Source organism: Hydra viridissima, unplaced genomic scaffold (assembly GCF_058129835.1).
Source record: "Hydra viridissima isolate aposymbiotic clone 2 unplaced genomic scaffold, HvirCarnegie_v1 scaffold_12, whole genome shotgun sequence".
In the NCBI taxonomy this organism is placed as follows: domain Eukaryota; kingdom Metazoa; phylum Cnidaria; class Hydrozoa; order Anthoathecata; family Hydridae; genus Hydra; species Hydra viridissima.
Window position 1 is genome coordinate 9,307,447 of NW_028324311.1, and position 15,963 is coordinate 9,323,409.

The 15,963-nt window shown below is 40.2% G+C and overlaps 1 long non-coding RNA gene across 1 annotated transcript; it reads right to left on the minus strand.

The window, feature by feature from the left end:
* Nucleotides 1-12,796: 12,796 nt before the first annotated feature.
* Nucleotides 12,797-14,007, minus strand: LOC149881128 (uncharacterized). The gene is made up of 2 exons (XR_016445718.1): nt 13,697-14,007; nt 12,797-13,043 (listed from the first exon to the last, which is right to left on the minus strand). It is a non-coding gene; the product is annotated as an uncharacterized LOC149881128 (long non-coding RNA).
* Between the last annotated feature and the right edge of the window lie 1,956 nt (nt 14,008-15,963).

The following is a 15,963-nucleotide window of genomic DNA, read 5'->3' on the forward strand; positions in this document are numbered from 1 at the left end:
TCGGTGAAAGTCTCGAATTTGGCCACATTTGGCCCAAATTTCGACGTTTTGTATGGAAATTGAGCCAAAAACGGGGTTTTGTCGCCAAATCCGGTACTTGCCAGTCTCTCTGTTGATTGTCTTTGTCATTTTCGTGCTCAGCCTGACAGGATACAACAAAATAGGGCCAAGGGATACAAGAAATCTCGGTGAAAGGCTCCAATTTGACGAAATAATCACAGAATTGACATTACAAGCAAATTCTAAGCATTTCTGTGCATTTGTCGCAAAAATCGGTACTTACCACTGAATTGCTTGATGCCCTTGGCCATTTTTTTGCTCAGCCTGACAGGATACAACAAAATATGGCCAAGGGATCCAATGGGAGTCGGTGAAAGCCTCGAATTTGGCCACATTTGGCCCAAATTTCGACGTTTTGTATGGAAATTGAGCCAAAAACGGGGTTTTGTCGCCAAATCCGGTACTTGCCAGCCTCTCTGTTGATTGTCTTTGTCATTTTCGTGCTCAGCCTGACAGGATACAACAAAATAGGGCCAAGGGATGCAAGAGGAGTCGGTGAAAGTCTCGAATTTGGCCACATTTGGCCCAAATTTCGACGTTTTGTATGGAAATTGAACCAAAAACGGGGTTTTGTCGCCAAATCCGGTACTTGCCAGCCTCTCTGTTGATTGTCTTTGTCATTTTCGTGCTCAGCCTGACAGGATACAACAAAATAGGGCCAAGGGATGCAAGAGGAGTCGGTGAAAGTCTCGAATTTGGCCACATTTGGCCCAAATTTCGACGTTTTGTATGGAAATTGAGCCAAAAACGGGGTTTTGTCGCCAAATCCGGTACTTGCCAGTCTCTCTGTTGATTGTCTTTGTCATTTTCGTGCTCAGCCTGACAGGATACAACAAAATAGGGCCAAGGGATGCAAGAAATCTCGGTGAAAGGCTCCAATTTGACGAAATAATCACAGAATTGACATTACAAGCAAATTCTAAGCATTTCTGTGCATTTGTCGCAAAAATCGGTACTTACCACTGAATTGCTTGATGCCCTTGGCCATTTTTTTGCTCAGCCTGACAGGATACAACAAAATATGGCCAAGGGATCCAATGGGAGTCGGTGAAAGCCTCGAATTTGGCCACATTTGGCCCAAATTTCGACGTTTTGTATGGAAATTGAGCCAAAAACGGGGTTTTGTCGCCAAATCCGGTACTTGCCAGCCTCTCTGTTGATTGTCTTTGTCATTTTCGTGCTCAGCCTGACAGGATACAACAAAATAGGGCCAAGGGATGCAAGAGGAGTCGGTGAAAGTCTCGAATTTGGCCACATTTGGCCCAAATTTCGACGTTTTGTATGGAAATTGAGCCAAAAACGGGGTTTTGTCGCCAAATCCGGTACTTGCCAGTCTCTCTGTTGATTGTCTTTGTCATTTTCGTGCTCAGCCTGATAGGTTACAACAGAATATGTCCAAAGGCTCCAAGAAATCTCGGTGAAAGGCTCCAATTTGACGAAATAATCACAGAATTGACATTACAAGCAAATTCTAAGCATTTCTGTGCATTTGTCGCAAAAATCGGTACTTACCACTGAATTGCTTGATGCCCTTGGCCATTTTTTTGCTCAGCCTGACAGGATACAACAAAATATGGCCAAGGGATCCAATGGGAGTCGGTGAAAGCCTCGAATTTGGCCACATTTGGCCCAAATTTCGACGTTTTGTATGGAAATTGAGCCAAAAACGGGGTTTTGTCGCCAAATCCGGTACTTGCCAGCCTCTCTGTTGATTGTCTTTGTCATTTTCGTGCTCAGCCTGACAGGATACAACAAAATAGGGCCAAGGGATGCAAGAGGAGTCGGTGAAAGTCTCGAATTTGGCCACATTTGGCCCAAATTTCGACGTTTTGTATGGAAATTGAGCCAAAAACGGGGTTTTGTCGCCAAATCCGGTACTTGCCAGCCTCTCTGTTGATTGTCTTTGTCATTTTCGTGCTCAGCCTGACAGGATACAACAAAATAGGGCCAAGGGATGCAAGAGGAGTCGGTGAAAGTCTCGAATTTGGCCACATTTGGCCCAAATTTCGACGTTTTGTATGGAAATTGAGCCAAAAACGGGGTTTTGTCGCCAAATCCGGTACTTGCCAGCCTCTCTGTTGATTGTCTTTGTCATTTTCGTGCTCAGCCTGATAGGTTACAACAGAATATGTCCAAAGGCTCCAAGAAATCTCGGTGAAAGGCTCCAATTTGACGAAATAATCACAGAATTGACATTACAGGCAAATTCTAAGCATTTCTGTGCATTTGTCGCAAAAATCGGTACTTACCACTGAATTGCTTGATGCCCTTGGCCATTTTTTTGCTCAGCCTGACAGGATACAACAAAATATGGCCAAGGGATCCAATGGGAGTCGGTGAAAGCCTCGAATTTGGCCACATTTGGCCCAAATTTCGACGTTTTGTATGGAAATTGAGCCAAAAACGGGGTTTTGTCGCCAAATCCGGTACTTGCCAGCCTCTCTGTTGATTGTCTTTGTCATTTTCGTTCTCAGCCTGACAGGATACAACAAAATAGGGCCAAGGGATGCAAGAGGAGTCGGTGAAAGTCTCGAATTTGGCCACATTTGGCCCAAATTTCGACGTTTTGTATGGAAATTGAGCCAAAAACGGGGTTTTGTCGCCAAATCCGGTACTTGCCAGCCTCTCTGTTGATTGTCTTTGTCATTTTCGTGCTCAGCCTGATAGGTTACAACAGAATATGTCCAAAGGCTCCAAGAAATCTCGGTGAAAGGCTCCAATTTGATGAAATAATCACAGAATTGACATTACAAGCAAATTCTAAGCATTTCTGTGCATTTGTCGCAAAAATCGGTACTTACCACTGAATTGCTTGATGCCCTTGGCCATTTTTTTGCTCAGCCTGACAGGATACAACAAAATATGGCCAAGGGATCCAATGGGAGTCGGTGAAAGCCTCGAATTTGGCCACATTTGGCCCAAATTTCGACGTTTTGTATGGAAATTGAGCCAAAAACGGGGTTTTGTCGCCAAATCCGGTACTTGCCAGCCTCTCTGTTGATTGTCTTTGTCATTTTCGTGCTCAGCCTGACAGGATACAACAAAATAGGGCCAAGGGATGCAAGAGGAGTTGGTGAAAGTCTCGAATTTGGCCACATTTGGCCCAAATTTCGACGTTTTGTATGGAAATTGAGCCAAAAACGGGGTTTTGTCGCCAAATCCGGTACTTGCCAGCCTCTCTGTTGATTGTCTTTGTCATTTTCGTGGTCAGCCTGATAGGTTACAACAGAATATGTCCAAAGGCTCCAAGAAATCTCGGTGAAAGGCTCCAATTTGACGAAATAATCACAGAATTGACATTACAAGCAAATTCTAAGCATTTCTGTGCATTTGTCGCAAAAATCGGTACTTACCACTGAATTGCTTGATGCCCTTGGCCATTTTTTTGCTCAGCCTGACAGGATACAACAAAATATGGCCAAGGGATCCAATGGGAGTCGGTGAAAGCCTCGAATTTGGCCACATTTGGCCCAAATTTCGACGTTTTGTATGGAAATTGAGCCAAAAACGGGGTTTTGTCGCCAAATCCGGTACTTGCCAGCCTCTCTGTTGATTGTCTTTGTCATTTTCGTGCTCAGCCTGAAAGGATACAACAAAATAGGGCCAAGGGATGCAAGAGGAGTCGGTGAAAGTTTCGAATTTGGCCACATTTGGCCCAAATTTCGACGTTTTGTATGGAAATTGAGCCAAAAACGGGGTTTTGTCGCCAAATCCGGTACTTGCCAGCCTCTCTGTTGATTGTCTTTGTCATTTTCGTGCTCAGCCTGACAGGATACAACAAAATAGGGCCAAGGGATGCAAGAGGAGTTGGTGAAAGTCTCGAATTTGGCCACATTTGGCCCAAATTTCGACGTTTTGTATGGAAATTGAGCCAAAAACGGGGTTTTGTCGCCAAATCCGGTACTTGCCAGTCTCTCTGTTGATTGTCTTTGTCATTTTCGTGCTCAGCCTGACAGGATACAACAAAATAGGGCCAAGGGATACAAGAAATCTCGGTGAAAGGCTCCAATTTGACGAAATAATCACAGAATTGACATTACAAGCAAATTCTAAGCATTTCTGTGCATTTGTCGCAAAAATCGGTACTTACCACTGAATTGCTTGATGCCCTTGGCCATTTTTTTGCTCAGCCTGACAGGATACAACAAAATATGGCCAAGGGATCCAATGGGAGTCGGTGAAAGCCTCGAATTTGGCCACATTTGGCCCAAATTTCGACGTTTTGTATGGAAATTGAGCCAAAAACGGGGTTTTGTCGCCAAATCCGGTACTTGCCAGCCTCTCTGTTGATTGTCTTTGTCATTTTCGTGCTCAGCCTGATAGGTTACAACAGAATATGTCCAAAGGCTCCAAGAAATCTCGGTGAAAGGCTCCAATTTGACGAAATAATCACAGAATTGACATTACAAGCAAATTCTAAGCATTTCTGTGCATTTGTCGCAAAAATCGGTACTTACCACTGAATTGCTTGATGCCCTTGGCCATTTTTTTGCTCAGCCTGACAGGATACAACAAAATATGGCCAAGGGATCCAATGGGAGTCGGTGAAAGCCTCGAATTTGGCCACATTTGGCCCAAATTTCGACGTTTTGTATGGAAATTGAGCCAAAAACGGGGTTTTGTCGCCAAATCCGGTACTTGCCAGCCTCTCTGTTGATTGTCTTTGTCATTTTCGTGCTCAGCCTGACAGGATACAACAAAATAGGGCCAAGGGATGCAAGAGGAGTCGGTGAAAGTCTCGAATTTGGCCACATTTGGCCCAAATTTCGACGTTTTGTATGGAAATTGAGCCAAAAACGGGGTTTTGTCGCCAAATCCGGTACTTGCCAGCCTCTCTGTTGATTGTCTTTGTCATTTTCGTGCTCAGCCTGACAGGATACAACAAAATAGGGCCAAGGGATGCAAGAGGAGTCGGTGAAAGTCTCGAATTTGGCCACATTTGGCCCAAATTTCGACGTTTTGTATGGAAATTGAGCCAAAAACGGGGTTTTGTCGCCAAATCCGGTACTTGCCAGCCTCTCTGTTGATTGTCTTTGTCATTTTCGTGCTCAGCCTGATAGGTTACAACAGAATATGTCCAAAGGCTCCAAGAAATCTCGGTGAAAGGCTCCAATTTGACGAAATAATCACAGAATTGACATTACAGGCAAATTCTAAGCATTTCTGTGCATTTGTCGCAAAAATCGGTACTTACCACTGAATTGCTTGATGCCCTTGGCCATTTTTTTGCTCAGCCTGACAGGATACAACAAAATATGGCCAAGGGATCCAATGGGAGTCGGTGAAAGCCTCGAATTTGGCCACATTTGGCCCAAATTTCGACGTTTTGTATGGAAATTGAGCCAAAAACGGGGTTTTGTCGCCAAATCCGGTACTTGCCAGCCTCTCTGTTGATTGTCTTTGTCATTTTCGTGCTCAGCCTGACAGGATACAACAAAATAGGGCCAAGGGATGCAAGAGGAGTCGGTGAAAGTCTCGAATTTGGCCACATTTGGCCCAAATTTCGACGTTTTGTATGGAAATTGAGCCAAAAACGGGGTTTTGTCGCCAAATCCGGTACTTGCCAGCCTCTCTGTTGATTGTCTTTGTCATTTTCGTGCTCAGCCTGATAGGTTACAACAGAATATGTCCAAAGGCTCCAAGAAATCTCGGTGAAAGGCTCCAATTTGATGAAATAATCACAGAATTGACATTACAAGCAAATTCTAAGCATTTCTGTGCATTTGTCGCAAAAATCGGTACTTACCACTGAATTGCTTGATGCCCTTGGCCATTTTTTTGCTCAGCCTGACAGGATACAACAAAATATGGCCAAGGGATCCAATGGGAGTCGGTGAAAGCCTCGAATTTGGCCACATTTGGCCCAAATTTCGACGTTTTGTATGGAAATTGAGCCAAAAACGGGGTTTTGTCGCCAAATCCGGTACTTGCCAGCCTCTCTGTTGATTGTCTTTGTCATTTTCGTGCTCAGCCTGACAGGATACAACAAAATAGGGCCAAGGGATGCAAGAGGAGTCGGTGAAAGTCTCGAATTTGGCCACATTTGGCCCAAATTTCGACGTTTTGTATGGAAATTGAGCCAAAAACGGGGTTTTGTCGCCAAATCCGGTACTTGCCAGCCTCTCTGTTGATTGTCTTTGTCATTTTCGTGGTCAGCCTGATAGGTTACAACAGAATATGTCCAAAGGCTCCAAGAAATCTCGGTGAAAGGCTCCAATTTGACGAAATAATCACAGAATTGACATTACAAGCAAATTCTAAGCATTTCTGTGCATTTGTCGCAAAAATCGGTACTTACCACTGAATTGCTTGATGCCCTTGGCCATTTTTTTGCTCAGCCTGACAGGATACAACAAAATATGGCCAAGGGATCCAATGGGAGTCGGTGAAAGCCTCGAATTTGGCCACATTTGGCCCAAATTTCGACGTTTTGTATGGAAATTGAGCCAAAAACGGGGTTTTGTCGCCAAATCCGGTACTTGCCAGCCTCTCTGTTGATTGTCTTTGTCATTTTCGTGCTCAGCCTGACAGGATACAACAAAATAGGGCCAAGGGATGCAAGAGGAGTTGGTGAAAGTCTCGAATTTGGCCACATTTGGCCCAAATTTCGACGTTTTGTATGGAAATTGAGCCAAAAACGGGGTTTTGTCGCCAAATCCGGTACTTGCCAGCCTCTCTGTTGATTGTCTTTGTCATTTTCGTGCTCAGCCTGATAGGTTACAACAGAATATGTCCAAAGGCTCCAAGAAATCTCGGTGAAAGGCTCCAATTTGACGAAATAATCACAGAATTGACATTACAAGCAAATTCTAAGCATTTCTGTGCATTTGTCGCAAAAATCGGTACTTACCACTGAATTGCTTGATGCCCTTGGCCATTTTTTTGCTCAGCCTGACAGGATACAACAAAATATGGCCAAGGGATCCAATGGGAGTCGGTGAAAGCCTCGAATTTGGCCACATTTGGCCCAAATTTCGACGTTTTGTATGGAAATTGAGCCAAAAACGGGGTTTTGTCGCCAAATCCGGTACTTGCCAGCCTCTCTGTTGATTGTCTTTGTCATTTTCGTGCTCAGCCTGAAAGGATACAACAAAATAGGGCCAAGGGATGCAAGAGGAGTCGGTGAAAGTTTCGAATTTGGCCACATTTGGCCCAAATTTCGACGTTTTGTATGGAAATTGAGCCAAAAACGGGGTTTTGTCGCCAAATCCGGTACTTGCCAGCCTCTCTGTTGATTGTCTTTGTCATTTTCGTGCTCAGCCTGACAGGATACAACAAAATAGGGCCAAGGGATGCAAGAGGAGTTGGTGAAAGTCTCGAATTTGGCCACATTTGGCCCAAATTTCGACGTTTTGTATGGAAATTGAGCCAAAAACGGGGTTTTGTCGCCAAATCCGGTACTTGCCAGTCTCTCTGTTGATTGTCTTTGTCATTTTCGTGCTCAGCCTGACAGGATACAACAAAATAGGGCCAAGGGATACAAGAAATCTCGGTGAAAGGCTCCAATTTGACGAAATAATCACAGAATTGACATTACAAGCAAATTCTAAGCATTTCTGTGCATTTGTCGCAAAAATCGGTACTTACCACTGAATTGCTTGATGCCCTTGGCCATTTTTTTGCTCAGCCTGACAGGATACAACAAAATATGGCCAAGGGATCCAATGGGAGTCGGTGAAAGCCTCGAATTTGGCCACATTTGGCCCAAATTTCGACGTTTTGTATGGAAATTGAGCCAAAAACGGGGTTTTGTCGCCAAATCCGGTACTTGCCAGCCTCTCTGTTGATTGTCTTTGTCATTTTCGTGCTCAGCCTGACAGGATACAACAAAATAGGGCCAAGGGATGCAAGAGGAGTCGGTGAACGTCTCGAATTTGGCCACATTTGGCCCAAATTTCGACGTTTTGTATGGAAATTGAGCCAAAAACGGGGTTTTGTCGCCAAATCCGGTACTTGCCAGCCTCTCTGTTGATTGTCTTTGTCATTTTCGTGCTCAGCCTGACAGGATACAACAAAATAGGGCCAAGGGATGCAAGAGGAGTCGGTGAAAGTCTCGAATTTGGCCACATTTGGCCCAAATTTCGACGTTTTGTATGGAAATTGAGCCAAAAACGGGGTTTTGTCGCCAAATCCGGTACTTGCCAGTCTCTCTGTTGATTGTCTTTGTCATTTTCGTGCTCAGCCTGACAGGATACAACAAAATAGGGCCAAGGGATGCAAGAAATCTTGGTGAAAGGCTCCAATTTGACGAAATAATCACAGAATTGACATTACAAGCAAATTCTAAGCATTTCTGTGCATTTGTCGCAAAAATCGGTACTTACCACTGAATTGCTTGATGCCCTTGGCCATTTTTTTGCTCAGCCTGACAGGATACAATAAAATATGGCCAAGGGATCCAATGGGAGTCGGTGAAAGCCTCGAATTTGGCCACATTTGGCCCAAATTTCGACGTTTTGTATGGAAATTGAGCCAAAAACGGGGTTTTGTCGCCAAATCCGGTACTTGCCAGCCTCTCTGTTGATTGTCTTTGTCATTTTCGTGCTCAGCCTGACAGGATACAACAAAATAGGGCCAAGGGATGCAAGAGGAGTCGGTGAAAGTCTCGAATTTGGCCACATTTGGCCCAAATTTCGACGTTTTGTATGGAAATTGAGCCAAAAACGGGGTTTTGTCGCCAAATCCGGTACTTGCCAGTCTCTCTGTTGATTGTCTTTGTCATTTTCGTGCTCAGCCTGATAGGTTACAACAGAATATGTCCAAAGGCTCCAAGAAATCTCGGTGAAAGGCTCCAATTTGACGAAATAATCACAGAATTGACATTACAAGCAAATTCTAAGCATTTCTGTGCATTTGTCGCAAAAATCGGTACTTACCACTGAATTGCTTGATGCCCTTGGCCATTTTTTTGCTCAGCCTGACAGGATACAACAAAATATGGCCAAGGGATCCAATGGGAGTCGGTGAAAGCCTCGAATTTGGCCACATTTGGCCCAAATTTCGACGTTTTGTATGGAAATTGAGCCAAAAACGGGGTTTTGTCGCCAAATCCGGTACTTGCCAGCCTCTCTGTTGATTGTCTTTGTCATTTTCGTGCTCAGCCTGACAGGATACAACAAAATAGGGCCAAGGGATGCAAGAGGAGTCGGTGAAAGTCTCGAATTTGGCCACATTTGGCCCAAATTTCGACGTTTTGTATGGAAATTGAGCCAAAAACGGGGTTTTGTCGCCAAATCCGGTACTTGCCAGCCTCTCTGTTGATTGTCTTTGTCATTTTCGTGCTCAGCCTGACAGGATACAACAAAATAGGGCCAAGGGATGCAAGAGGAGTCGGTGAAAGTCTCGAATTTGGCCACATTTGGCCCAAATTTCGACGTTTTGTATGGAAATTGAGCCAAAAACGGGGTTTTGTCGCCAAATCCGGTACTTGCCAGCCTCTCTGTTGATTGTCTTTGTCATTTTCGTGCTCAGCCTGATAGGTTACAACAGAATATGTCCAAAGGCTCCAAGAAATCTCGGTGAAAGGCTCCAATTTGACGAAATAATCACAGAATTGACATTACAAGCAAATTCTAAGCATTTCTGTGCATTTGTCGCAAAAATCGGTACTTACCACTGAATTGCTTGATGCCCTTGGCCATTTTTTTGCTCAGCCTGACAGGATACAACAAAATATGGCCAAGGGATCCAATGGGAGTCGGTGAAAGCCTCGAATTTGGCCACATTTGGCCCAAATTTCGACGTTTTGTATGGAAATTGAGCCAAAAACGGGGTTTTGTCGCCAAATCCGGTACTTGCCAGCCTCTCTGTTGATTGTCTTTGTCATTTTCGTGCTCAGCCTGAAAGGATACAACAAAATAGGGCCAAGGGATGCAAGAGGAGTCGGTGAAAGTCTCGAATTTGGCCACATTTGGCCCAAATTTCGACGTTTTGTATGGAAATTGAGCCAAAAACGGGGTTTTGTCGCCAAATCCGGTACTTGCCAGCCTCTCTGTTGATTGTCTTTGTCATTTTCGTGCTCAGCCTGATAGGTTACAACAGAATATGTCCAAAGGCTCCAAGAAATCTCGGTGAAAGGCTCCAATTTGACGAAATAATCACAGAATTGACATTACAAGCAAATTCTAAGCATTTCTGTGCATTTGTCGCAAAAATCGGTACTTACCACTGAATTGCTTGATGCCCTTGGCCATTTTTTTGCTCAGCCTGACAGGATACAACAAAATATGGCCAAGGGATCCAATGGGAGTCGGTGAAAGCCTCGAATTTGGCCACATTTGGCCCAAATTTCGACGTTTTGTATGGAAATTGAGCCAAAAACGGGGTTTTGTCGCCAAATCCGGTACTTGCCAGCCTCTCTGTTGATTGTCTTTGTCATTTTCGTGCTCAGCCTGACAGGATACAACAAAATAGGGCCAAGGGATGCAAGAGGAGTCGGTGAAAGTCTCGAATTTGGCCACATTTGGCCCAAATTTCGACGTTTTGTATGGAAATTGAGCCAAAAACGGGGTTTTGTCGCCAAATCCGGTACTTGCCAGCCTCTCTGTTGATTGTCTTTGTCATTTTCGTGCTCAGCCTGACAGGATACAACAAAATAGGGCCAAGGGATGCAAGAGGAGTCGGTGAAAGTCTCGAATTTGGCCACATTTGGCCCAAATTTCGACGTTTTGTATGGAAATTGAGCCAAAAACGGGGTTTTGTCGCCAAATCCGGTACTTGCCAGTCTCTCTGTTGATTGTCTTTGTCATTTTCGTGCTCAGCCTGACAGGATACAACAAAATAGGGCCAAGGGATGCAAGAAATCTCGGTGAAAGGCTCCAATTTGACGAAATAATCACAGAATTGACATTACAAGCAAATTCTAAGCATTTCTGTGCATTTGTCGCAAAAATCGGTACTTACCACTGAATTGCTTGATGCCCTTGGCCATTTTTTTGCTCAGCCTGACAGGATACAACAAAATATGGCCAAGGGATCCAATGGGAGTCGGTGAAAGCCTCGAATTTGGCCACATTTGGCCCAAATTTCGACGTTTTGTATGGAAATTGAGCCAAAAACGGGGTTTTGTCGCCAAATCCGGTACTTGCCAGCCTCTCTGTTGATTGTCTTTGTCATTTTCGTGCTCAGCCTGATAGGTTACAACAGAATATGTCCAAAGGCTCCAAGAAATCTCGGTGAAAGGCTCCAATTTGACGAAATAATCACAGAATTGACATTACAAGCAAATTCTAAGCATTTCTGTGCATTTGTCGCAAAAATCGGTACTTACCACTGAATTGCTTGATGCCCTTGGCCATTTTTTTGCTCAGCCTGACAGGATACAACAAAATATGGCCAAGGGATCCAATGGGAGTCGGTGAAAGCCTCGAATTTGGCCACATTTGGCCCAAATTTCGACGTTTTGTATGGAAATTGAGCCAAAAACGGGGTTTTGTCGCCAAATCCGGTACTTGCCAGCCTCTCTGTTGATTGTCTTTGTCATTTTCGTGCTCAGCCTGATAGGTTACAACAGAATATGTCCAAAGGCTCCAAGAAATCTCGGTGAAAGGCTCCAATTTGACGAAATAATCACAGAATTGACATTACAAGCAAATTCTAAGCATTTCTGTGCATTTGTCGCAAAAATCGGTACTTACCACTGAATTGCTTGATGCCCTTGGCCATTTTTTTGCTCAGCCTGACAGGATACAACAAAATATGGCCAAGGGATCCAATGGGAGTCGGTGAAAGCCTCGAATTTGGCCACATTTGGCCCAAATTTCGACGTTTTGTATGGAAATTGAGCCAAAAACGGGGTTTTGTCGCCAAATCCGGTACTTGCCAGCCTCTCTGTTGATTGTCTTTGTCATTTTCGTGCTCAGCCTGACAGGATACAACAAAATAGGGCCAAGGGATCCAATGGGAGTTGGTGAAAGCCTCGAATATTGCCACATTTGGCCCAAATTTCGACGTTTTGTATGGAAATTGAGCCAAAAACGGGGTTTTGTCGCCAAATCCGGTACTTGCCAGCCTCTCTGTTGATTGTCTTTGTCATTTTCGTGCTCAGACTGACAGGATACAACAAAATAGGGCCAAGGGATGCAAGAGGAGTCGGTGAAAGCCTCGAATTTGGCCACATTTGGCCCAAATTTCGACGTTTTGTATGGAATTTCGTTTTTCGATTTTGTGTTTGTTTTTTTACTTCTTTCTTTCGTATTTAATTTATGCGTCCACTGTTAATTGTGTTAGATTTTTATGATTTACTCTCTTTTGGCGATAAAACCCTCTCTTTAGTCCTTTAAAACTTGAGACTGTTGTTCGGTTTTTTAAGATATCTTATGGATGTCTATTTTATTCTTCCTTTGTGCTTCTCTGTCAATTCTTAAGTTAACGGATTTTATTTATGATAATATTTTTTAACTATGACCAGCTCAATTTTAGGGAAAGAAATTTAATAAAAAACTTATTTATTAACTGCCCTTCAATACTATCAAGCTAATTATGGTACTTTCATTGGATTATATTATACGAACTGTTTGTTTTGATTTTTATAAGATTAAAACATGTAGCTATACTGTCATATATTTGGGTGATAATAGTAAAATACATATTTATTCGTATCATATATATATATATATATATATATATATATATATATATATATATATATATATATATATATATATATATATATATATATATATATATATATATATATATATATACATGTATTTATATATATGTAAAATAGAAATAGTTTACACCCACAATACATATATTATTGAAAGAGAAATTTACTATTATAACTATTCATTATTTGTAGATAATAGGTTTGACAGGAGTGTCTACTAATTCAAACCACATTCGTATTAAACTCCTCAACGTCATGCATTCAAATACAGTTCATATTCACACTTTTTTTTTTTGAAGTCGTGTATTCTTTAGCTGAACTAATGCTCCAAATGAAATAATAACTTTTTCGATCGTGGAAATCTTTACAGCATCTTCAAAAATACAAGAGCACTTTTAGTAAGTAAGAAAAATTCAAACGTATATTAAGAAAAACAAAAAAGGAGCAACAACTGTTTAAAGATAATCAATGATTACAACATTGAATAACATAAAAGTATTCTAAAACACAATAAAAACAACTAATAACAACTTTAATACAAAGAATTTAAAAAGTGTAAGGAAAGTGTAACAATAAAATATAATAATCAATTACAAAAATGAAATGTGATCAAAGGAATTTAATGATACAACCACATTAACTTTAAAGTATAACATAGATTATAAACAACAACAATAATTACAAATATTGCAAAATATATTAGAAATCTTAACTAACATTAGCAACAACAACAAAAACCCTGCCTGAAAAACGGAACAGAAAGACAACATAGAAACATAGAAAACATGACAAAAAAAAAAAAAAAAAAAAAAAACTTAAAAAAAACTATTATGTCTAAATGCCGGGGAGGAAGAAAATGGTGAAAGCTCTAGACTTGCTGAAGGCATCCTTAATTATTACTTTTAAAAATTCTCTTTTATTAAATAGGCTACACAGCATTACCGAATCATTTTCATCAAGTAAACACAAACACCGTGAGAAAATCGATAAACCATAAACAACATAAACATTGTAAAGAAATACTACCACGTCTAAGACAGATTTTGTACCCCGGTCATTTAAGCTAGCTAAAGCAACTCTGTAAAACAGCCAAACAAAAACTCAAAGAATCAAAACTAAAACTTTCTCAGTTTACTCCTGGTATTTGCAGATTTTGGAACTTGTATCACAGATGCCCTTTTTATGTCTATTTTCAAAGCCTGATGACGTATGTATTTCCCATAAGTAGCTCATTAAGGCAGACCTCTTGTGGGAGAATGGATATTTGTGGCAGAGGCGAACTTCTAAGCTAATTGTTTGCCTTAACCAATTATACACCAAGAAACGGCCCACGTGAATGTACCAATTTCATTCTATGCACGCTGGATCCGCACAAACCTAGGAATTTTTGACATTCACGTGACCAAAGGGGAGGGGTTTTATCTTACACAAATTTTACCATCTCTCTACCCCTCTCGCTCCCCGTAACCCCTCTTACTACAGGCCTACTCGTCGTGCAACCGGAATTTTTTGTGCAGGCCTATTTTTTTACGGTTGCAGAATTTATTTGTTTGAGACTTGTCTTTAAAAGAGAAAATGCAATTTTTGTTTTTGATATACTGTGAATTATTCTTACATGATGTAATGAAAACAAGCTTGCATAATTTAAACGTGGAGTTTTAGAATTCATTTAAAGCAAATAATATATATTTTTTAATTTCAGATAAAGTTTTTATATCGTGCCGAAAAAATGTTGTGCATATGCTTGTCACAATATTTATCAAAATGAATATATATATATATATATATATATATATATATATTCTTATATATATATATATTCTTATATATATATATATATATATATATATATATATATATATATATATATATATATATATATATAATCTGTTATTTAAATGGAGAAAAACAACATTTTAATAGTACTTAAAGTTTCGTGCCTTACGGCAATCGTCAGCTATTAATGGTTGTTTTCTTTATACGATAAAATTTCAAACTTCTCGTGAAGGCAAAGGTTACAGGTCTTGGTTTCAGGGTTGGAAGGTTTGCATTGCTTTACAATTCTCCACTTTATTATAGGTGTGATAGCTTTGAATATTAATAGCTGACGATTGCCGTAAGGCACGAAACTTTAAGTACTATTAAAATGTTGTTTTTCTCCATTTAAATAACAGATATATATATATTGCTCTATTATTATAATATTGAGCACTCTTTTACGCACAAGAGCTTTGTATTATTTTGATATAATACATAACCAATCAATATATATATATATATATATATATATATATATATATATATATATATATATATATATATTGAGGAAAGCTAGTAAAGTATCAGTGAATCAATTTCCAAGTGATAATGTTTAGCGTGAAAGATGGATAAAAGCCATTCCAATCTCTAATTTAGTTGTTACTAGTAATACTGTTATCTGTGAGTTACACTGGCCTCCAAGTTTTGAAACATTTACAGTACCTGGAGGAAAATGTAGATCAAAAAAATGCTTCATCTGTTTGGCTGGGAGTACCCTAATCTCAAATTCCAACTGCTGGTCTAACTCAAACAACTACCATTGTATCTTTAAGTGGCATTAGAATTACATTATATGATGAGTTTATAAAAATCTTAGCTTTGAAACTTTTCATAATCGAGTTAAGGGTAATGTTTCTGTTTTAACAGTCAATCCAATGATAACTGTTGACACCTGGTCTAAGTTTGATAAGGTACTTGACTTTTAAGTTCCTTGAAAATGGACAATAAAAAACAAGTAATATTGCAATATATTTTAGTTATGGGACAAAAAAATAATTGGAGATAAAATTTATACATCTAACATAGTTATATGCTCATTTTGCATATTTTTCATCATCAAGAGATATAAGGGCAGAAGGATACATTTATTTTTATTCTATGGACGCAAGATCCTCAACATTCTGACATTTTTTTAATATCGTCATTATTGTTATATCTTAAAGTTTTTTTATTTTTAGTATTTATTACTTATAGTTGTTAATAGTTTTATCAAGCTTTAAACATTTTTTTTTTTTGTTATTTTTACTTGTTCTTCTGTACTTTTTTCATCTGTTTCAGCTTTTAAAATTTCTTTTTTTGTTTTTTTTTTTTTTTGTTTTTTTTTTTTTTTGTTTTTTTTCACATATACAGTTACTATGCTTTTTTTTGTTGTTACAGAGCTTTAGTTGCTATTGGTGTTAGTTAAGGTTCTTATTTTACTTTGTAATATTTTTAATTATTGTTCTTGTTTTATTTCTTTGCTATACTTTTAAGTT